This window comes from Mesoplodon bidens, assembly GCF_964165515.1.
Source record: "Mesoplodon bidens genome assembly, chromosome: 3".
Classification (NCBI taxonomy): domain Eukaryota; kingdom Metazoa; phylum Chordata; class Mammalia; order Artiodactyla; family Ziphiidae; genus Mesoplodon; species Mesoplodon bidens.
The window spans coordinates 32,653,965-32,659,964 of NC_138178.1; positions in this window are offsets into that span (position 1 = coordinate 32,653,965).

The following is a 6,000-nucleotide window of genomic DNA, read 5'->3' on the forward strand; positions in this document are numbered from 1 at the left end:
CAAGCACTGAGCCCCTAAAGACACAGGCTGATCTTGAAAAATGTTCGTTTTATAGGAATATTTTGCTAGTAGCATTCAGGGCAAAATGCTCAATATCTGGCAATATCTGAGGTGTCCAGCCCAAACGTTTGACATCGCAGCCTCATTTGCCAAGGTTGTGCCTCTGGTTCCCATAAGGAATGAGAGGACTCTGGTTCCAGGACCACAGGCTGGCTCCCTGGGGTAGGCCAGCTGGAGCAGAAGTCTGAGCTTTTGGTGTTAACGGGAGGCAGTATGAGTGAGTGAGTGTGGCTGACTCAACACCGTAAGTTATCCCTTTGGAAAAAAATGCATCTTAAAACTTACATTCTACCAATGTAAGAACCATGGTTCATAAACCTCCTGAATCTGCCAACAAATCAACAAAGTGTGTGTGTGTGTGTAAGTGAGAGATGAGGGGTGCATAATTGATTTGTTTTGTTTTTTCTAAACATTCAAAGGAGTATCAGACCTGTATCAGCATCCGAAGGAATGAATTTACTGCAGGGACTTGGTTACACTGGTGAAACATGGAGAGGAGGAAACAGCAAATAATAGGAATTAATAAAATAGAGGACGAAATCTGTAAGAGAATCAGCCAAGCAAAGTAATTGTTCTTTGAAAACATTAATAAAATTGATATCTTTCTATAGGGGCTTTTAAATGTGTCCACAAATTCTCTGACAATCTTCTCAAAAGTGGAGCCTAATCCTGCTCTCTTTGCGCGTGGGCTGTACCTCGTAACTCTCTTCCAATAAGTGGAGTTAAGTGGAGCTGATGATGTGTGACTTCAAGACTTTGCTGTCACTTGGATCCCTCTCTCTGGGGGAAGCCACCTGCTATGTTGTGAAGACACTCCAGCAGCCCTAGAGAGAGATTCACATGGTGAAGAACAGAGGCCTTGAGGAATCCGAACCGCCTGCCAACAACCAGCCCTGACGCGCCAAGCATGTGACTTAGCCAACGGGGAAGGAGACCCTTCAGGTCCATTCCCAGATGAGTGCAATCTCAGACGGCACCTTGACTACAACCTCGAGGGAGACTCTGAGCCAGACAGCCAGCTAAGTCATTCCCAGGACCCACCCCCTCACACAAGTTGTGTGAGATAATAAATGTTTATCGTTTGAAGCTACTGAGACTTAGGGTAATTTGTTATGCAGCAAGACATAACGAATATACCCCTTACTCCCAAAGGAAAGCTAATCAAGAAAAAAAAGAGAGAAGGCACAGGTCAATATCAGGAATAAAAAAGAGGATATCACAAAAGATCTAACAAACATTAAAAAGTTGTAAAAGTTATTTGCAGAATCTTGTGGTCATAATTTTAAAATTTAAAAAGAAAAAATTCTTAGAAAAACACAATTCTTCCAAACTGAACCAAAAGAAATGGAAGACTTACAGAAAGAAAATTCCAAGCCCGGGTCCAAAGAATGCCAACTCGTTTCATGAGGCCAGTAAACTGTGATAGAAAACCTGAGAAAGACGTTAAAAGAAAAATCAAATATAAGCCAAACTCTTTATGCATATAGATGCAAAAGTCCTAAATAAAATATAGCAGTTCAAATCCAGTGATATATGAATTTTTTTATTTTAGCAATGTATGGTTGCTTTAGCATTCAAAAATTAATTATTATAATTCACCACTTTAATGGAGAAATAGGAGAGAGGTCATATGATCATTTCAAATATGCACAGAAAAAGTATTTGGTGAAATTCAGTATCTGCTTATGTTAGAAACATTTAGAAAGCTAGGAATAGAAGAGGATTTCCTTAATCTGATAAAAGGTATCTACAAAAAGCCTGCTGCAGTCATTACACTTATGGAGGTCTCCCCTGAGGCTGATAATGCACCAGAGTTTCTTGCTACCCTCAGTTTACTCAACACTTCACAGGAGATTCTAAATCATCACCAAAATAAGAAGATAAAGGAATTAGAAATGAAGGAAAAAATATGTTTAGTCATAGATGGCCTGATCACATAAGAAAAATCCAGAGAATATGGATATTTTCCTCGAATTGGTAAGTGCACTTAACATACAAGTTCCCTGTTGTCTGTACCCCAGACCCAGGCTTCCAGAGCAGTTTCTTTCTGGAACCTTGCCAGTCATCAGGGTGAGGAGAAAGAGCTGATGAACCATGCTCTGACTCTGAAATCTTTTGCCCAGTGTAACCCGCATTACCTGCGTCACATGTCGCTGGCCAAAGCACGTGATACAGCCACTCTACAGGGTAGGGCATGTCATCCTCCTGCAGGGAAGGGCATGGCAGAGGGGAAGTGATGCTACAACCTGTCCTAAGAGTAAGGGGCAAAGGTGTGGAGGACAGAGAAAGAAGCAGGGAGAGATACGGGTATGATGGCAGGTGACAAGACACCAGGATTACAGGGGAAAAGTAGGCAGTGAAAACTTCCTGGGGCAGAGTTGCCAAAAGAACAGGTAGGTCTCATCCTCATCTTTATACAGTAAGTCCCCTACATACGAACAGGTTCTGTTCCGAGAGCGCAATCATAAGTCCACGTTGTTCGTAAGTCCAGCAAACTCAGCCTAGGTACCCAACTAACACAATCGGCTATATCATACTGTACTGTAAAAGGTTTATAAGACTTTTCACACAAATGATACCTAAAAAACAAACACGAAAAGTAAAGAAAACATTTTTAATCTTACAGTACAGTATCTTGAAAAGTACGGTAGTACCAGCTGTTTTATGCTTGTTTCTGGACATCCTAGGCTTGAAATAAAGATACTGTACTACTGCGCTCTATACAGTACTGGACAGCAAAGTACACAAAACCACCACTTGTAGAGGATGCACGCACGTGATAATGTACACCAGACACATAAACTAACTTATGTGATTGGACATGCAAAAGCAAGTTCGCATCTTTGAAAGTTCACAACTTGAAGGTTCGTATGTAGGGGGCTTACTGTACTTGTTTGCTTTGGTATAACATGAACTCTTATTTCACGAACAACTGATAAAGTCCATCACATACATAAACCCTTTGTGTGTTTTTGCAGGATATCAGGGACAGGAGATGAATTTCATATTTGAGTGTGCAGAGCAGGGAAGAGACCAGCCGTGGGAGGTAAGAAGCCCATGAGGACAAAAGTTCAGCAAAATCAGGAAACTAGAGCCGTATGTGACTGAGAATTTACGCCCCTGGGAATATTCAGAAATCTGGAGATGGGCATTGGAATTCCCATGGATATGGAATTAGAAACTTAAACTAATTTTCTCTAAATATCAGCCTTCTTGGCTAAGATCCAGGTTACATCTATGACAAGCATGCATTTCTTAAATTAGAAACTAATTAACAAATATTATGGTTGTTTTGCAAACTCCATCCATATCCGTCAGTGATGAGATAGCTGAAGTGAGGTGGGTAAGTGGAGGTACAGTGTTCTCCTGGGTTCTTCTTAGTGTTGGCACAAAGTTAATCAGGGAGATCATTAAATAATTATAATCCTTGTGTATTGCAAATGGTGTGTAACTAGGTTTTCTTCTTAGCTAATAAAGGCAATGGAATTAATAAATATTACCCAAGACTTTAAAATAATTTCAAATCTCAGAGACATAAAATAATGTTTCTGATGTTAAATCTAAACAATTCTTTAAGAAAAAAAACAACAACAGGGATCTAGATAAATATTCAACCCAGAGTCAACCTTGCTGTTTGTCACCCCTAAACAGGGGCTTAGGTCATTTCCATGATGTCAACCTTCACTACAGCAGCAAGAATTGTATGCCAGTCTACACTGAAATGGGAGCCTTTAAAATGTGTTTGGACATAAAAGCCAATGCAAATGAGAATGCACAAACCTACACAAAATCTTTGCCATCTAGAGCTTATATTTGCTTTAACTATGAGAAATCAAGCCAACCAATCTCAAAATGAAACTCAAGGAAACTTGGGCTTCCCTGGTGGCGCAGTGGTTAAGAATCCACCTTGGGGCTTCCCTGGTGGCGCAGTGGTTGAGAGTCCGCCTGCCGATGCAGGGAACACGGGTTCGTGCCCCGATCTGGGAAGATCCCATATGCCGCGGAGCGGCTGGGCCCGTGAGCCATGGCCACTGAGCCTGCGCATCCGGAGCCTGTGCTCCGCAACGGGAGAGGCCACAACAGTGAGAGGCCCGCGTACCGCAAAAAAAAAAAAAAAAAAAAAAAAGAATCCACCTGCCAATGAAGGGGATGTGGGCTCCAGCCCTGATCTGGGAAGATACCACATGCTGCGGAGCAACTAAGCCCATGCGCCGCAACCACTGAGCCTACACTCTAGAGCCCGCGAACCACAAATACTGAGCCCGTGTACCACAACTACTGAAGCCTGTGTGCCTAGAGCCCATGCCTCACAACAAGAGAAGCCACCACAATGAGAAGCCCATGCATTGCAATGAAGAGCAGCCCCTGCTCGCCGCAACTAGAGACAGACCGCGTGCAGCAACGAAGACCCAACACAGCCAAAAATAAAATTAAATTTTAAAAATAAATAATTTTAAAAACATAAAACAAAAACTTTAAAAAAAAACTTAAGGAAATTAAATTTTGCACGTGGCCAAACATGTGCTGTGTGCCAGCACATTTGACGATGCGTATCTGTGTGCACCCTTCTGTCTACGTATAGACAGAGCCTTGGAGCAAGTAAACACCAGGTCTTCATCTATCAGCATTCAGTCCGTGTGCTGGTTTGGGTTTCCTCAAAGACAGACTTTACATTGAGGGTGTGAGTGCAGATAGTTTATTTAGGAGGTGTTTCCAGGATGCAGTAATAGGAGGGAGGAAGTGAGATAGGGGAGAAAAAGTAGCCAGTAAACAGCATATTAGCGTGCAAAAACCCTACTGGGATAAGGAGAAAACTGGGTATTAATCCTAACCCAGAACCATAGAGCCAATGTAAAATACTTGTGTCAGAGTATTGCCAGAAGGGGCAAGAGAGCTGGGGTATACCCCAGTTGTCTTCAGTCATTAATTAAGGGCTCCTTGAGGCAAGGTACTAATTCTCCAGTACTTCCAGCTTGTCCCAGGCTCTGCCATCTACAAAAGCCCTCAGGCAGAGAGATGCAGAGACTGGCAGATGGAAATCAGCCCTACTAGACCATAATGCCCAGAGCTGAAGAGACACAGGTGGGGCTCTGACAGCCACCTCTGCTTCCATTACATCTCCTGTCTTCCAAACCATCCCTGTTTGTCTGTTCCTTTATGTTCTAGCATTTCTTGCTGACTTTTATGCAGATTTTGATGAGGGATAGGGGGTCTCCTGTCCTCTGCTCTGCACTATCCTGTTTTAAGAACTGACATCAAATGTTTACCCACCAGTAGGGTCTGAAGCGGATGCAACAGAATGACCAGGACAAAGGCTTAAAGTGATCAAAGTGTTTTCCATCCTGATCCACAATGAAGAAGCAGCCTCCGAAATTAGCCCCATGGTAGAACAAGTGTCAGCCAGCCGGCTGCTTCAAACTGCCAGTGTAGGCTCCACCCTTATTCTGAGACACTCGCTCCCTCCCAGAGAAGAGCCCCCATATGCTCTCTCGAAAAGCCTCACCAGGGACCTTCAGCTGTAAATAAAGCCTTGGCTGAACCAAGCCCCGCTCAGAATAGCAAGTATCTAAGTAGATCTGCATGGCACTGTCTTCCCAGCAGGGAAGCGCTGCCACGGTGCCCATCGCACCCTTCCTTAATTATCTCAGCATAGCACAGAAGCTAGAAAGCCCCCATCATTAACTTTTATGGAGGATGTTTTCCAAGAGGCTGCCCATGTCCCATCCCACTCTTCAGAACTGGCAAGTGATATACCCAGAGCTTGCAAAGAGTTTGAAAAGTTGAAGGTGGCCACTATCTATCTAAAACAGTTTTTCTCAGCCAATGGTGTTTTTTTGTTGTTGTTGGTTTTTCTTTGGGGCTGCTCCGTGCTGCATGTGGGATCTTGATTCCCCAACCAGGGACTGAACCCGTGCCCTCTGCAGTGGAAGCACAGAGTCT